The following is a 19,176-nucleotide window of genomic DNA, read 5'->3' on the forward strand; positions in this document are numbered from 1 at the left end:
AAAGATGTAGACAGCAACTCATCGAGTTCCTCACAGTTTTTTGGAAATCTGAGAGTGAAATCGGTTGGCTGGGCATTGAAAGGCAAACCTGAACAAGGAGGTGGCAAAAATAATTTCGTCAGAATAGGAGGAATGTAAATAGGATGGGGTGGAATTTCTACACTCTTTCCCCAACTCAATCTCATATCATTTCTATATCCTAGAGATATCAAAGCCCTTTCTGCATCTCTTCTACTCATGAAAGCAACAAACCCACAGTTAGTATTTGGAAAGTTTCGAAACTTCTCCTCACCCCTAGGCCACATTATTTTAACACTTGCTAATGCTCCAAATTTTCCGAATAACATCATTAGTTGCTCCTCAGACATTTTTGGATTCAAGTTTGCAATAAATAAATTCGTGGAAGTTGGATCGTGGTTTTCAGTCTGATGAATTGAGAAAGTTGAACTGGATTCTTCCTTTTGTAATTGTCTCTGTTTTATTTCTTCCTTCAATATATCTAGATTTGATCGTGGCTTTTCTTTATTCCGACTTCTACATAAATCAGGCTCCTTCAAGATTTTAGCACATTCAAGAGCTGTTTTCATGGAAACATTCTTAGTAGGGATTAAAGGTTTTGGAATATAGATCTGATTCTTGGGAATCTCTGTAATGCTTGTCGATTTATCCATATTCATAATTCCAGATTTTATGAATACTTTTGAAGGAGGGCTGGGACCTTCCTGAAAACTAGTGAGAAAATCTTGGAAAACATGAGCAGCAGCCTCCTCTTCTTCCCTCATTCTTTTCTCATAGCTTCTTTTGGACATTGCTATAAATAAAACGGGTGAAAACTATCAAATATTCACTCACGAAATGACGAGACAGCTGTCAAATTTCAAAGAAGTAGCAGAATCATTGTGTGGTTGCCGTTCAGATAAGAGACCATAGATAACATAAACATAGAAAAATTTTCAAGATTCGGCTTTTGCACGGATTTTTCAATATTTTTCTTCTTATAGTTGAGTCATTTCGAGAAATCGATAGAGCCATTGAGTATTAAACTTAATACTCAATTTAATACTCAATGAAAGAGCTTAATGTCATTGACATGTTTACTCCTATATGAGTACCAACTCATATGTGCAGATATGCAACCGCTTTAGTTCACCATTCAGCCGGTCCCATTCAGCTGTATTTATTACAGTGACTTTACACCTTAGAACATAGAACAACAGGAAGGAGCATATTGTTCATTTTGGTGTGACCGAATTTGGTGCACATATGGCGGAATCCATATTTCCGGTTTAGCAGTGGCGTAGGGCATAAATAATCTCAATTACTGTCCAACGTAATTTTGGCTAATTTCAGATCGCATTTTTTATTTTTCGAAAGCTTTCTATTATTGATTGGAAAGAAAAAAAATATTTTGGGAATACTCTTGTGAAACATAGGAATTAAAACCTCGAAAGATGTGAGTAGGAAAAATGTATTTGTTTTTCTCTTTGTACTTGTGAATACTGAGAAATAAATAAATTTTGTATATTTATCTATTTAAAAAGAATATATAGAACGTCACTTTTAATGTTTATTGGTTTTTAAAGAGAATCAATCTATTATACAAATTCCTTATTCTATCTTCATTTACAGTATTTTTACAAATATAATTCAACCTCGTGTTTAAATAACAATTTGAAATACTTTTAATTGAAAGAGTTTCATGACTCTCTAATGGGGAAAAATCATGAAAAATCATTTCATCAAACACACTTTTTCCAATAAAATGTTTCATTACTTTAAGTGAAACTTCTTCACGGTTAATTTTTTTATTTGAATATGATTGGCTTCTTAAAAATTTTTCTGCAGTCTGGCATATTGCAATGACTCCATTACTTGGGTAACTCAAACCACCCTTTGATTTTGTTGCAATCAAGGAGTTTAGGAAATCCTCCTTAACTCCAAATAACTGTGCAACACACTGTTCACATTTCAGTTTCTGTCCAATTTTAAAAGAAACAACACCAGCAATATAAACAATCACAGCTTGTACATAGGGAGACAATGAGTCTTTCATCCTTAGGAAATCTGAAACAATAATATTGAGACTAATTAATTTCAGAAATCATAACAGTTTGTCATTCCTGCTTTCAAAATATTCTTGAAAATTGAATCTACCAAACCCAGTTTGTTCAATTGAAATCCTTATTATCTAATGTCAACTACGCCCATGGTTTGTTCACGATAACGTCAAAATACATAAACAGGAATACCATTTTAATATTCAAAAAAAGACGTTAATACAGTATGAATAAAACCTACCTGTGAAATGTTACACCGGAATTGTTTTTCTTTGGTGTTTTTGAATAGCCACAAGCTACACAACTGACCATTTTCTGGAAAAAGTTCCTTACAACAAAAATATCTTATTTTAATAATTTCTTTAGGTAAAATAGTTCAGAATTCACTTCACAACTTAATTTCACTCAACTCTACAAAATTCAACACAGTTTAACTCGAAAAATATCCTAAAAATAACAATTTGATATGAATTTGATAAAAGCTTCACGTTTGACACCTATATCAAAACAAAACAATGAGTCATAATTTGGTGCACTTCGGTCTCACTTCCTGTCCTTGTATTCGCGTGGAAAGGCTCCTTCCTGTTGTTCTATGTTCTAAGCTTTACACATATATTTAGTCTAATCAAGAATGATTGACATATCGGGTGGCTATGGAAAATCGAATTCAAGTTGGTAATAGCTCATAAGTTGAGATTTTGTGTTGCGAAATTCAGGTTAGTATTGTGAATGAACATTGATCTATTATCTATTGCAATATGCTGCAAATTTGCATATTTCTTATTTTCATATAATTTTCTAGGTTATAGTCCATTCAAGAATTGCCTCGTTCCAGAATCGCATCTTTTCCATCTGTTACGTCAATACCGTCCAATCAGAGCGTAGATCTACGTCTATCTACGAATCAGAGCAAAGTCTGCTCGCTCTCTTTCCTCCGAGATGTAATTCTGGAACTCTACTAGCGATTGACATCCTGGTAGGTCTTGAAAGTCCAGGCGAAGCTTAATATCTGGTCACAAAAGATCTTTAAAAATTTCTGTACTTTCAATCACAGAACTGGAATACATTAATATAACCTTGAAAAGTATATGAAAATAAGAAATATTCAGATTTGCAACATATTAATCAGCATTCAAAATTGACACAATTATGTTTCCAATTTATACGATTAAATTAGGAGCATAAACAGCTGTACAAAATTCAAATAACCGTCGGTAAGTGCATTGATTCACATATAATAGGTCTATAGATCAATGTTTATTCACAATTATGGAGGGTAGAGAGAAGGAGAACAAACTAGTGTTACGAAATGTGTCTGCAAGAAACCGCCAATAGGCCAGGTGGCGCTGTGAAGCAATAAAGGAGATAAGGATAAAAGATGTATTGACAGAGAGCATTGTGTTCACGCCCTTTTTAAATAGAAGAATCATGGCATATTATTATACAAATTTCATTGATTCGTTCATGGTGCATGATTCAACTGCAGTCAACAAGGACAAATTTGACGATATTAGAGATCAATGTTGATTAATAAGAAACGAATAATATACAATCCGTTTCCACGAAGCTTGATCAATCTTGATGACGGATATTTTCTATCCATAAGAAGTTAATCACGAGAATTCAGAATATCATTCTTGCAGCAAATAGAAAAGGAGAGTGATATTGCCGTGTAGAACCAAACAGGGAAAAATTATGGGTGCTCAGCTATTGGGGACCTTGGTGTGAATCAAAACAACTGTTTGATGATCAATTGTCTATATTTCGGTTCTAGATTTGAACCTTCTTCAGGACACTGAAACATACACACGAGATTTAGTTGACAATTCAAAATAAAAGACAGGGAAAACACTTACTGATACATCTTAGTTGGAAATAAAGGAATTACATGTCAGTGCACGGTCTGTGTTGACCATCAAGAATATAAAAACTTCTTTTCGAGAATGAAGCAATCACGGGTTACAATTTTTAGGTCCACAGTGAGGGAATTATACAATTTTTCAACAATCTTTTTTCTATAAATTTCTTTTTTTCTTTCCCAGAACAACGACGCAATTAGATAATATTTGACCATAGACATAGAGACATGGACTGAGCAATGCCAGCATGAAATTGGCTATTTATTAGAAAGAGAGAAAAGCTCGTCGGGACATACCTTTCTCTTTTTTGTTCACATAGAGGTGAGTGTAGTCCAATCAAAATTTTAGAAAAAGACAACTGCATTCCCGACGTGTTTTTCTCTCTGTCACTTTTTTTGACCGTATTTCATGCATAGATATAAAGGGAAGGCACAGTCCATGTCTCTATGTCTATGTATTTGACACCTGAACCATAAAAAGCTGGTTAGGTTAGTCATCAACCACAGAAAAAACTTTCTTTTTCTCCTCCAACAATACAAAAATGAATGAGTGGACAGTTTTTTGTTCACATAACTAATAACAATCAAGTCAAACAATGAACAACATTGAAAAACGTCCAAAAACAAACAAGAATCAATCCAACTCTCGAACGAACCAAGGTGTTAAAAAATGGGCCATTTCCTCAAGAAGAATTGCGATGTGTACGACAAGAAGAAATTTCCTGCTAACTTGCAGATCACGCGGATTGAGACCACGACATATAGTGCAGAATATTAAGTGCATAACCAATTTGTTAGGTTCGGGAACAAGTGAGGACAGAACGGTAGCTGACTTTAGTAACAAGGTATCGTCCAAATTGTTAAATCTAGAAATTACCATCACTATAAAAAGACTGAGGTTTTTACATGCTGAATTGAACACTGTCATGTCCCAGGCAGAGGAATTGGTTCCTCCTGGGGTTTTCAACAAATTCACATCTACACAGAATAGATATTACAATAGAATCTTTGTCACCAATGCTAACTCTCTCAATGTTAAGTTGAACAATCTTACAGCCCATAAAGTCAAGTCCCTAAAAGTCCAACCAAGGTGGTTCAGGGGGAAACTGATTATGTTTTCCCCCCTGACATTTGTAGCATGTTGTGCCTGGGCCCTAAATTCGCCCATGTAGCCGTACCTGGAAGGAATATTTCTATCAAGACAATTCTCAGTGATGTGGAGTACATCATAAAGATTGCACCTGAAGAATGTCAGGATATTCTAAGAGCCAAATGCACTAATCTATCTCCAACCACTTCCATTCTTCCTCTGTCGGCAGAAATTATGAACTGGGTCTTTTCTACAGGACTAGGACCTTCATAAAGCAGCACCAGGACCTGCTCATTACTTCAGGAGATAAGGGTAATGTCACAATGGCCATAAAAAAGAGGCATACAAAGAATAGCTTCTGTATCTTCTAGATGACCCCATTACCTACAAGGTGCTTCAATCTGATCCAACATCAAAATACCAAACTTCCAATAACAAATTGGTGAAGGAACTGAAGACAAGTGGTTTCATTGATCTTGTGGTAGCAAGAAAATTGACAACTTATAAAGGGATAGCTCCCAGAATATATGGATTACCAAAAATCCATAAAGAGGATATTCCGCTTCGACCCATTGTCTCCACTGTTTTATTAATCTATGGTCTCCACAATAAATTCCCCCACATCGGCACTGGATGAGAATGTGACTGGTATCTTGTCGACAGCCTTCAGAGACTATCACACCTTTTCTGTGAGTGACTCCTTCCAGTTTTCCATCCTTGTAAATAACTGCAGTATACCGCAGAACTATGTGGTCTGTTACTTAGATGCAGTAAGCCTCTTTACGAACATTTCGTGGGAGATCACTTGTTCGATCATCATGGACGAGTGGGATATGATAGCACCCCACGCAACGATGCCCCAAGCAAAGTTCATCCAGGTCTTGAAGTTTCTTTCAGATACCAACTATTTTCTGTATGATGGCATATATTACTCACAACTTTTTGGAATACCAATGGGCACAAAGAGAGGTCCTGTTCTTGCTGCAATTGTAATGTCTACCTTACTACGCAAAAAGGTTCCTGCCTTGTCCTTTCAACCACACTTTCTGTGTCAGTATGTGGATGACCTCATAATGGCAATACCAGAGGATGGCGTTGAAGAAGTTCTGAGCAGTTTCAACTCCTTCGATGAACACATCAAATTCACGGTTGAACTTGAAAACGAGAGATCGGTCCCCTTTTTGGATACACTGGTCACTAGAGATGAAAACAATGTTATCAAGTTGGATTAGTATCTAAAGGCAACCAGTTCTGGAAGATACATACATAAGGCCTCAAATCACGACTGGGGAATGAAGGTGAACACCATTGTTGGTATGAGAGATCGAATAAGAAAGATAACTCATCCACAGTTTACCCGTGCTGCCCATAGGAGATTGTCTAACATCCTGACTGACAATGGTTATCAAAAAAGTTTGGTAAACAAATTGATTTTCAGCTCACCTGCCTCCACACCCACGTCTGCACAACAACCGCAGGTAAAGGTACAAACAAACGAACAGATGGCGCATCCACCACAAAGAGGAGACCTTGCTGATGAAGGTAGTTCTGAAGCAGTCGTTGTGTCGGTGGAACCTCAAATGAGATATACCTCCCTACCTTTTGTGCCCAAACTCACTCATAAGCTCTCAAACATTCTGTCAATCATCCCTGACATAAATATTGCAAAATATAATGTCTTCCCAAACAGATTACTTTTCTCAAATCTCAAGGACTCCATTCCTCTCATGTATAAGAGTAACGTTGTTTATGCCATTGATTGTAAAGATTGCAATGGTACCTATGTCGGTCAGACAACTCAGATTCTCAAGAATCGGATAGCCCTTCCCAAGAGTGATACACGGTTGCACCCTGAGAGATGTGCTCTAGCGTTGCATGCGAACAGATTGAATCATTGTTTCAATTTTGATGATGCAAGGGTCTTGACTACCGTCACCAACTACGAAAAAAGAATTTTCATAGAAATGTGCCATATAAACAACTGCGATAATAGTGTGAATAAGAAGACAGATGTCGGCAACCTCAGCAGAATTTACAGTTATCTCCTTGAATTGGACAGAGTTAGTTCAAGTCCAAATCCTGTACGTACACAGGACGTTCCAGTCACCTGACACCTTGGTTCGTTCGAGGGTTGGATTGATTCTTGTTTGTTTTTGGACGTTTTTCAATGTTGTTCATTGTTTGACTTGATTGTTATTAGTTATGTGAACAAAAAACTGTCCACTCATTCATTTTTGTATTGTTGGAGGAGAAAAAGAAAGTTTTTCCTGTGGTTGATGACTAACCTAACCAGCTTTTAATGGTTCAGGTGTCAAATATTATCTAATGGGGTATTTTCCTAAATTTCAAAATATATGTCATTGAAATCCTTATAACTCAAATATATCGAAATATATTTTTTTAGAATTTTTACATATTGCGTTTTGTCTGTATTCACTTACGAAAATTCTGATTTCAGAAGTGCTCTCTTATGAACATTCTACGTCATTTTCACAATCCGGCAACGCCCGTCGAATCAATAAAGGTCATGAAAGTTTTATGATCATCATAGACTTAATAAATATCAAGTGATCACATTTGACAAAGAAAACAAACAGTGCATAGAAATATCAAACAATGACACAAAATATCATCGTTTTTAAGAATATATAGACACAGATAACAGAAACAATTTTTTGAAATGTGTGGATATAGGATTCTATATCTTCTTGATCTGTTCCACTGTTGTCTAATTAACAAAAATTACTAGACTTTAGAAAATGCATTCTACGTCACAAGCTTTTACATATTCGAAGTTTCGGAGGGTATATTTCTGAAATTTTTGAATTTTGAAGCGAATCTTTTACGTGTTGGATAACTGATGGAAAAGGGTTTCCATAAATAATTTTAAATTCGATTTTGGAGTTTTAGGAAACTTGCCCATTGCGTCGCTGTTCTGGGAAAGAAAAAAAGAAATTTATAGAAAAAAGATTGTTGAAAAATTGTATAATTCCCTCACTGTGGACCTAAAAATTGTAACCCGTGATTGCTTCTTGTCGTACACATCGCAATTCTTCTTGAGGAAATGGCCCATTTTTTAACACCTTGGTTCGTTCGAGGGTTGGATTGATTCTTGTTTGTTTTTGGACGTTTTTCAATGTTGTTCATTGTTTGACTTGATTGTTATTAGTTATGTGAACAAAAAACTGTCCACTCATTCATTTTTGTATTGTTGGAGGAGAAAAAGAAAGTTTTTTCTGTGGTTGATGACTAACCTAACCAGCTTTTTATGGTTCAGGTGTCAAATATTATCTAATTGCGTCGTTGTTCTGGGAAAGAAAAAAAGAAATTTATAGAAAAAAGATTGTTGAAAAATTGTATAATTCCCTCACTGTGGACCTAAAAATTGTAACCCGTGATTGCTTCATTCTCAAAAAGAAGTTTTTATATTCTTGATGGTCAACACAGACCGTGCACTGACATGTAATTCCTTTATTTCCAACTAAGATGTATCAGTAAGTGTTTTCCCTGTCTTTTATTTTGAATTGTCAACTAAATCTCGTGTGTATGTTTCAGTGTCCTGAAGAAGGTTCAAATCTAGAACCGAAATATAGACAATTGATCATCAAACAGTTGTTTTGATTCACACCAAGGTCCCCAATAGCTGAGCACCCATAATTTTTCCCTGTTTGGTTCTACACGGCAATATCACTCTCCTTTTCTATTTGCTGCAAGAATGATATTCTGAATTCTCGTGATTAACTTCTTATGGATAGAAAATATCCGTCATCAAGATTGATCAAGCTTCGTGGAAACGGATTGTATATTATTCGTTTCTTATTAATCAACATTGATCTCTAATATCGTCAAATTTGTCCTTGTTGACTGCAGTTGAATCATGCACCATGAACGAATCAATGAAATTTGTATAATAATATGCCATGATTCTTCTATTTAAAAAGGGCGTGAACACAATGCTCTCTGTCAATACATCTTTTATCCTTATCTCCTTTATTGCTTCACAGCGCCACCTGGCCTATTGGCGGTTTCTTGCAGACACATTTCGTAACACTAGTTTGTTCTCCTTCTCTCTACCCTCCATAATTGTGAATAAACATTGATCTATAGACCTATTATATGTGAATCAATGCACTTACCGACGGTTATTTGAATTTTGTACAGCTGTTTATGCTCCTAATTTAATCGTATAAATTGGAAACATAATTGTGTCAATTTTGAATGCTGATTAATATGTTGCAAATCTGAATATTTCTTATTTTCATATACTTTTCAAGGTTATATTTATATTCCAGTTCTGTGATTGAAAGTACAGAAATTTTTAAAGATCTTTTGTGACCAGATGTGACCAGATGGTGTTTTCTGTAATTTTATCCTTCTTTTCGGGCTTAGGACAGCCATCTGTATCTATCGTACTCCTTATTGCCTTGGTTGGTGTAGGATTCGTGATTTGAGGTTCTAGTTTTTTCACTATTGACTTAAGTTGCAAGTTTTCCTTCTTGAGCGATTCGACTTCCTTGTTCAGCTCGCCGATAGCGGAAAGAAGATGTTTTTCCAGATTATCTCTTATGGATGATTCGATCATCGTGGTAATCACAGGAATCAACTCCTCTAGCAAATTGTTTCCAGGACATTTTGAGGTTATGGTAGGTGTTTTGCACAAAGTGCATTTCCATACCTTTAATTGGCCCGTTTTCTTCATACTTTCATATTCCTGGACTTCCAGTTGGGCACAATTTAAATGATACATATGAAAACTGTTCTTCGTGCATGTTATATACTCAGTTGAACGACTTATCGTATTAGAACAAACAACACAGGTAGGCGCCATCTTAGCCGATGTGTTATGTTATTTCAAATATATCTATATATTTTTCTTAAATCGAATTGCTCGATGGTTTTGAGGAATCCTTTGCTCAGAAACATCTCTTTTATTATCGATTATGTTTAAATATTGGATTTTCCCGAAAATTTAAAGAGCTTGTACCATCTCACTGGTTTGAATTTTTTAGTGATGTATCATAAAGAAAATTACCAATTATATCGAATCAAGTAAGATTTTATGAAGAATTATCCGAAACAGATTTGCATTTTTCGATAGATCATACTGGATGTAAGGGAAAAAATAAACAAAATTGAAGTCTATTGAAGGCCTTGAGTCAACTTATTTTGAAATTGCAACCATATTTTTGTCAAGACATGATGAATCTACAAAATGAAGTTAATAATATAGATACATACTCGGATACATATGATTGATATACAGATGATTGATTGGTAAATTCCCAAAAGCTATGATGGACGCATGATGAAAGGAGCAAGACAAAAGTGATTCTTATAATTAACAAATCAGGTGCAATTGAAATTTTTGTTTTGGTCTTCGATTATTGCATATATTGATTGAACTTCTACTATCCAAAATAAATAGTTGCATAGATAAAATATATCTGTATACAGGATATCTGTAATCAAATGCGAAGGAGATGATTCCTTAATGAAAATAAGCGGGGGTAGTTCCTATAAATTTTTTTCCAAATCGACAGCCCTTCCAAGATACAGCTTTTGGAAGGCGATGACGAGTTTACAGTTTTTAATTTTTTTTTAAAGGTTCTAAACAACACTGAGTCATAAAACTCTACATATTATGAAGCACTGAGTAGATTGGTACCAGTTTCAACTTCGGCAAGCTCGTAGGTTAGGCGGTAACTTGCTATCGATTTTTTTAATGTGTCTCCCCCTTAAATTCAAAAATTTTTGTTAAAATGTTGAAATTTGAGTTATTATGCTATTGTCTTAAAAGTGTACGAAACTAGCAGTTCGGGGGATCCAAGATTTCGGGCCGATTCACCTCAAAAAAAAAACATAATAAAATGAATTTCGTGAATACCGAGGCTAAAAACCACTATTCTCCGCTATAAAAAATTAATATTATTCCAATAATATACCAACTTAATGAATGCTACGTTGCTATTACTATAAGGCCCGGTTGATCAGTTCAGGATTAGGCCGAGATTTGAGATAATCCTAGATTAACCTGACAGAAATGTACTGAAATGTCGAAATCAAACTAGGATAAACTTTAATCCCAAACTGATCAACTGGACCTATTCATGTGGAGTTTCGGATTTTGCGAGAATCTACTACTTTTTCTTCAAAACAACAACTGCGCTGAAGGAAATGTGATTGACTGTTAGCGACTCATAATATCAACCATCTAAATTCTGTACTCTATACAAATTTTTTTGAACTCTCCTTATACTATGTAGCAGTCTGATACTGAAATCCGTCATTTGACGAAATGAGTTGTCAGTTTATAGACTGACCAACATTTTCGACAGTTATTGATCTATTAATTAAATCGTTCTATAATTGGTCCTTAATTGACAGTCGTATTGTGAACAACGATATGCAGCGGATTATCTAAACACGAAACACGAAATAAATTCTGAAATATTTCGGATCATGAGGCTAATTGAATAAGTATCTTGTTCGTATCATTTGTTGAACTTCATTATTCTAAATATTCTTCAATGAATGAAAATATAATATCAACACACATAATTTTTTGATTTATTCGTCATCAAATCATTAAATAAATCGTTTCTCGAAAAGTTTCGAGTCTTGACGCAAATAGAATATTGAATTATTTACATCATTATTTGCCGAACTTCTGAATGAATTAAAATCTAAACTTGACAATATACGAGATAATTTTCGCAAGAGTTTCAATGAAATCTGAAAATTTTCATTATTCTGGAGCATTCTGGACATCAATAATTCTCAAACCATCCATGGAATAAATTTAATTTTATCCAATATAACACGCAAAACGAAATGTTACTCGGCATCTTGAGCAACTCTTTCCTAAAAAGCTCGAATCAGGTAGAAAAGTTTGAACCCTTCGTATCAGCATTAATACGTGTTTTGCAGTAAACAGATGCCCATTTCATTTCTCTAACGGGCAATGTAACCAGGGTCGGCGTTGGGTAAAGGGATGAACCAGAGTCTCTGGATGAACGTTTCTCACAACAAGAAGAATTTGAATTTTCATATGACGGTGAGGGCATTTGTTTCAAAATTTTCAGAGTACAAGGAGTATAGAGGGTGTTTCACGAGTAAACAGATAAATGAAAACCGTGAATAGAGGGCATTGCGCTGAGTTTAAAATCACCTCATATACAGAGTGTCCCAAAACTAGTGAATCAAACGTCACACCCAGATAGAGTAAACCAAATATTACCGAATGACACCAACATTAATTCGACGAAAATGTAGCGTTTCCAGAATTATCAGAATTTTATTAAAATACCTAAAGTTGCCGATTTTCGAAGTATTTTTCTTAATAACATGGCCAGTTTGGGAAAAAGGATATCGATTTTAAATTTTATTGAACTAAGATTACTGTTTTATCTCCCCTAATTGAAATTATTTTAAGTAGTTGATCGATAACCATAACCTAAGTAAATGTAAATTAAAACAATTGTTTTTTCTACATTTTTAATACTCACAATAAACAGGGGTGATAATATGGGAGAAAAACGCTATCCTTAATCACAAATTGCCCTTGTGATTGAAAAAATAATTCGAAAATCGGCAACGTTAGGTTAGGTTTTCTCAGAAACGGTACATTTTCGCTCAACTAATGTTGGTGTCATTCGATAGTATTTGATCTACTCTATCGTGGTGTGACGTTTGATTCAATTGTTTTGGGGTACCCTATATATAGGTTTCTTCGGGGTTTTTTGATATTTCTCGAATTTCCGTTTGGCTATAACTCCTGAAATTCTCGATCTCGACTGAAAATTTATGTTTAGCCTTGAGTTGTTAATTTCATTGAAACAGAGCATTAAAATTCGACAAAAATCTGGACCGGGCTCACTGAAGCTTTACTTAACTTCAAACTCATAAAAACACCGTGTATGTAGTTTTTTAATCATAATTTTAACTTTTTTGTTATCTATATTATTATTGTCTCAAAATGAATTGATTTTTGGGTTGCCCCACCTGTTGATCCTGTTCTAGAAATAATTGTTTTGGTCAGACGCCTCTAAGGAATAAAGCACTTCATGAAAACGTATTTAAAAATTCTTAATTGATTTTTTTTTCAAAGAATATTCTGTTGAATGTGTTCAACAATTATACTATATTCGGTCTTCAAAATAGTCATTCACAATGATAAAATGTTTCAAAATTGATAATACCCAAATATGGATGGAAAAACAATTGACAAAATGTCAATATCCAGTTTTAATAATGAAGGATGATCACGCCTAAACGGCGAGGCAACGAATAAAATAATAAGGATAAATTCAGATGCATACCACCCGACGATATGAATACTTTTCTTTTCTGCTCTTCTTCAGTGGAGCGTACTCCATTTGGGGCCTTGACGATGGCAAATTGGCTAGTTCAATTCAGATCGTAACACTTGTCGATATTCATATCGTCGGGTGGTATGTATCTGAATGTATCCTTGTTATTATTAATATTGGGGCCATCCCCAATATCTCGAAAACTAAGACACTTTTACCAAACGTAAAGGTAAAATATATTTATCTGAACCGCCATAGAGTCCTCTACCTACAGGCTCCATATTATACATTCATTACGCCACACCCTGTATAAATATTATTATTATATCAATGTATTGAAAATAAACAGACATGAATACGAGCCAGTTGTTTTGTTTGAAGGTGAAGCTCCGTTTGGTTCAAACTTCTTTTCATTATTTTGACTACCATTCATGTAAGATGATTTTTGTTGAAGAATTCAACATTCTTGTAATTATCCGTTCATTTCTTCAAGAGATACCCATTCCCTACCACCTTTGAGTATTCAACTTAATGCTAACACTGCATCAAATGCATTTCATCTTCGAGTTGTTTTTTTTGAATTCTACAACTGATGTAACGTCTTCAACCTTCAGCCAAAGAAGATAAACAACAGTAACTTTCCTCAAGCTACTGATCACTTGTATTTTCCATGTAAATAAATTATAATAATAATAATATGAGAAGGATAATGAGAACTGGTCTCAACAGCAATAATCTGATAAAAGCGATTAACACCTACGCTTGCTCGGCGCTGAGCTATTCATTTGGTATTATATCTTGGACGACCACCGATTTAGCAGCTTTACAGAGAAAAATAAGGACGATGCTGACTAAACACAATAAACATCACCCCAAAAGCTCAATAGAACGGACAGAGCTGCCAAGACATCTTGGGAGTAGAGGAATTGTTGATTTGTCCAACCGTATGTCCCAGGAAAATGAAGGACTTCGAAAATATTTCTTGAGCAAGGCAGCTTCGTCAGAACTCCATCGAGTAGTTTGTGTTGCTGATAGTTCTACACCATTAAAGCTACAGCAGGATCACTTGGAAACCGTCGAACACTCCGCAGAAAGTAAAATGCAGAAACTGATTGGCAAACCTTTGCATGGGAGGCACCATAACGAGGTCAACCATGATTACGTCGACATATCTGCGTCGAACTACTGGTTGACTTCCGGAAGGTTGTTTCCTGAGACAGAGGGCTTCATGCTCGCCATCCAGGATCAGGTGATTTCAACAAGAAATTACATGAAATATATCGCCAAGGATGCCTCAGTGGCGGACGATAGCTGTCGTTATGGCTGTGCGACACATGAAACTATCCAGCACATCACCGGGGGATGTCAGAAGTTCGCAGGCACGGAGTACAAAAATAGACATGATGCTGTTGCCAAGATTCTTCACCAAGAATTTATTGGCACTAAAACACCAACTTCTAACTTCGAAGAAGGTTCCTTATTACAATTACCATCCGGATGCTATATTGGAAAATGAACATCACAAGCTCTACTGGGATCGCACGGTTCTGACAGACCGGAAAATAACCCACAATAGACCAGACCTTATATTGCTCAATAAGGATGAGGACAGAGCACTTTTCATCGATGTGGCGATTCCAAATAATAACAATTTTCTAGATAGGTACACTGAAAAAATTTCAAAATACAGAGATCTCGAGGAACAAACCAGGAGACAGTGGAAGCTGAAAGATATCAAGACCATCCCTATTGTCATATCATCTACAGGCCTGATACCGAAGAAACTACTAGAGAACTTGAGGAAACTTCAGTTGGACGAAAATATTTTTAAAGTCATGCAGAAGGCGGTACTGCTCGGAACGGCGAGAACTGTACGCAAGTACATGGGGAATGCAGAGGAACACCGTCTGCTCCGACAGGAAGTGCGGGTGGAACAGGAATCCAGCCTACAGCAGGGAACCGAGGAGCGACCCGGACCCGACCACCACCACGAGCCCGAAAACCTGGAAAGGGCTCCAACAGAGCTTAATCCTTTTGATATCTGGGATATCTGGGATAAGTGAATTTTCCTCTGGAGAGGAGTGTGAAAGCCGCAAGGCTAAAGTCATAATAATAATAATAATAATAATAATAATATTGCTGAAGGTGCTGCGCAGGATATTCAGCCAGTGCTCACCCCAGTTAGAAAGCGCATGAAGTGGACAACGTCCATGAATGAAACTATTGTGCGCATATATAACTCCATCACGGGACTAGGGCAGAACACGAACAACTATAGAAAAAGGCTCCATGAGGAATTCTGCAACGCCTACCCAAATCTCAATGTCACTGAACAACGAGTGGCAGACCAGTACCGCGTAATTCTGAGAAATGAACTAATACCAACGGCCCGAATCGACGCAATCAAACGAGAACTTCAGCGTCCGCCTACAATAGAGAATAACACCAACACCTCTGATGAAATTCACATGCCGGGGCAACAACAGGCAGAAGAAACTGATACTGAAAGTCCATCTTGCAACGCAAGTGAGCCTGAACACCAGGACGATAGGAAAGAGCTCCACCGACAAGTTGACTCTGACATGAGGAGATACTTTGCCGAACTGGAAGGAACAGATCCTCTTCATCGAGTAGCACCTCCACGACTCAATACATCCAAGAAACTGTCACTTATAATCGACATCTTGAATAAGGACGTTTTACCTGAATACCTACAGAACGGAAGTTCATTGGAATATCTGCATCTAGTTTTTCACTGTGCAGCGCTAACGACAGCGAAAACCATGGGGGCAAAAATTCGCCGAACGAACAACGATGGTCCAAAATTACACAAATTACACGCGCCAGCATGGCAGAAACGTCTTCAACACAAAACAGAAAGGCTAAGAAGAGACATTGGACGACTGACGGAGTACTTGAACGGGAATCGCGGAAGGAAGGTTGTGAAAGCTGCCAAAGAAATCATCGAAAGAAACAGAACACACACCGAACGAGAGACAGAGAATGCTACAGCACACCATTGCCTTGACACTCTGAAGCAAAAATTAAGTCTGTATGCAGAACGCCTGAGGAGATATAAAAGCAATTATAGCCGGAAAAGAGACAATAATTCATTCGAAAAGTCCGAAGAATCTTTCTACCGGTCACTCACATCGTTGAATGGAGAAAATGGAAAGTTACCACCAAAGGAAGCCATTGAACAATTCTGGACCGAACAATTATCAACGAAACCTCAGTTCAATGGAAATACCGGATGGATTGAAGATGAAAAATCTGAAGCTATAAAATATGAGCCGATGCAGCATGACATGATCACAATTGAAGAAGTAAAATCAGCTATCAGAGGACTGCACAACTGGAAAGCACCTGGGCCTGATGGATTACAGAACTTCTGGATCAAGAAACTTTGGATCATGCATGACAAATTGACCTCCGCAATAAATGATGTCATCGAAAATCCTGAAAGAATGCCAGTATTCCTTACACATGGCACAACATACCTGTTACCTAAAGACCAAAGGAATACAGAAGACCCATCCAAGTACCGACCAATCACCTGTCTTCCAACGATGTACAAATTAATCACATCGTGCATTTCGAACCGAATTTACAATCATTGCGAAAGGAATAACATCATCGCCATGCAACAGAAAGGATGCACCAAAGACAGCCGAGGGTGCAAAGAACAACTAATAATAGATTCAGTTATCTGCAATCAAGCGTTCTCCAAGCGAAGGAATCTTTACGCTGCGTACATAGACTACAAAAAAGCATTCGATTCTATACCTCACGAATGGCTCTTGACGATCTTGAAGATTTACAAGGTGGATCCCAATATTGTTAAGTTCCTTAAAAACGCCATGTCAACCTGGCGTACTAGTCTCCAAATGAAAGCAGCAGATTGCTCCATTACAACAGGACCTATTCCAATAAGACGCGGAATTTTCCAAGGAGACTCGCTGAGCCCTCTGTGGTTCTGCATGGCCCTAAATCCCTTGTCTCATAGATTGAATTCTACGGACTACGGATTCTCCATCAAGAGCGGCAGTAGAACTATGATGAAACTGAATCATCTCCTTTACATGGACGATTTGAAACTCTTCGCATCTACCAAAAAACAAATGCAACTGATGCTGACAATGGTGGAAGGATTCTCGGAAGACATCAAAATGAAGTTTGGACTAGAAAAATGTCGACTGCTAAACATAACGAGAGGGAAAATGGAAGATGGTACGTTCAAACTCAAGGAAGGTGCAGAAATTGAAGCATTGAAGGAAGGAGACACATACAAGTATCTAGGCATAAAACAGGCAAGAAAAATCAATCAGACCCAGATGAAGAAAGAATTAACGGAGGAGTTTACCCGAAGATTGAGAAGGATAATGAGAACTGGTCTTAACAGCAAGAACCTGATAAAAGCGATTAACACCTACGCTTGCTCGGCGCTGAGCTATTCATTTGGTATTATCTCTTGGACGACCACCGATTTAGCAGCTTTACAGAGAAAAATACGGACGATACTGACTAAACACAATAAACATCACCCCAAAAGCTCAATAGAACGGACAGAGCTGTCACGACATCTTGGGGGTAGAGGAATTGTTGATTTGTCCAACCGTATGTCCCAGGAAATTGAAGGACTTCGAAAATATTTCTTGAGCAAGGCAGCTTCGTCAGAACTCCATCGAGTAGTTTGTGTTGCTGATACTTCCACACCGTTAAAGCTACACCAGGATCACTTGGAAACCGTCGAACACTCTGCAGAAAGTAAAATGCAGAAACTGATTGGCAAACCTCTGCATGGGAGGCACCAGAATGAGGTCAACCATGATTACGTCGACATATCTGCGTCGAACTACTGGTTGACTTCCGGAAGGTTGTTTCCTGAGACAGAGGGCTTCATGCTCGCCATCCAGGATCAGGTGATTCCAACAAGAAATTACATGAAATACATCGCCAAGGATGCCTCAGTGGCGGACGATAGCTGTCGTTATGGCTGTGCGACACATGAAACTATCCAGCACATCACCGGGGGATGTCAGAAGTTCGCGGGCACGGAGTACAAAAATAGACATGATGCCGTTGCCAAGATTCTTCACCAAGAATTGGCACTGAAACACCAACTTCTGAGTTCGAAAAAGGTTCCTTATTACAATTACCATCCAGATGCTGTATTGGAAAATGAACATCACAAGCTCTACTGGGATCGCACGGTTCTCACAGACCGGAAAATAACCCACAATAGACCAGACCTCATATTGCTCAATAAGGATGAGGACAGAGCACTATTCATCGATGTGGCGATTCCAAATAATAACAATCTTCTAGATAGGCACACTGAAAAAATTTCAAAGTACAGAGATCTCGAGGAACAAACCAGGAGACAGTGGAAGCTGAAAGATATCAAGACCATCCCTATTGTCATATCATCTACAGGCCTGATACCGAAGAAACTGCTAGAGAACTTGAGGAAGCTTCAGTTGGACGAAAATATCTATAAAGTCATGCAGAAGGCGGTACTGCTGGGAACGACGAGAACTGTACGCAAGTACATGGGAAATTCAGAGGAACAAGGTCTGCTCCGACAGGAAGTGCGTGTGGAGCAGGAATCCAACCTACAGCAGGGAGGCGAGGAGCGACCCGGATCCGACCACCACCACGAGCCCGAAAACCTGGAAAGGGCTCCAACAGAGCTTAATCCTTTTGATATCTGAGATATCTGGGATAAGTGAATTTTCCTCTGGAGAGGAGTGTGAAAGCCGCAAGGCTGAAGTCAAATAATATATTTCGTGCTAGGGAAAAATACATATTTCTTGCACATGTCAGAAGGAACAATCTAAAACAACACAATTTGTACACAAT

The 19,176-nt window shown here is 37.2% G+C and overlaps 1 protein-coding gene and 1 long non-coding RNA gene across 2 annotated transcripts in view; one reads left to right on the top strand and one right to left on the bottom strand.

The window, feature by feature from the left end:
* The window catches only part of LOC123312563 (sodium-coupled monocarboxylate transporter 1-like), a 383,426-nt gene that overhangs the window by 91,171 nt on the left and 273,079 nt on the right, over nt 1–19,176 (top strand). The window lies entirely within an intron of this gene.
* Nucleotides 1,544–2,389, bottom strand: LOC123312566. Its single transcript, XR_006537648.1, has 2 exons — nt 2,299–2,389; nt 1,544–2,064 (listed from the first exon to the last, which is right to left on the bottom strand). It is a non-coding gene; the product is annotated as an uncharacterized LOC123312566 (long non-coding RNA).

This window comes from Coccinella septempunctata, chromosome 4, assembly GCF_907165205.1.
Source record: "Coccinella septempunctata chromosome 4, icCocSept1.1, whole genome shotgun sequence".
In the NCBI taxonomy this organism is placed as follows: Eukaryota; Metazoa; Arthropoda; class Insecta; order Coleoptera; family Coccinellidae; genus Coccinella; species Coccinella septempunctata.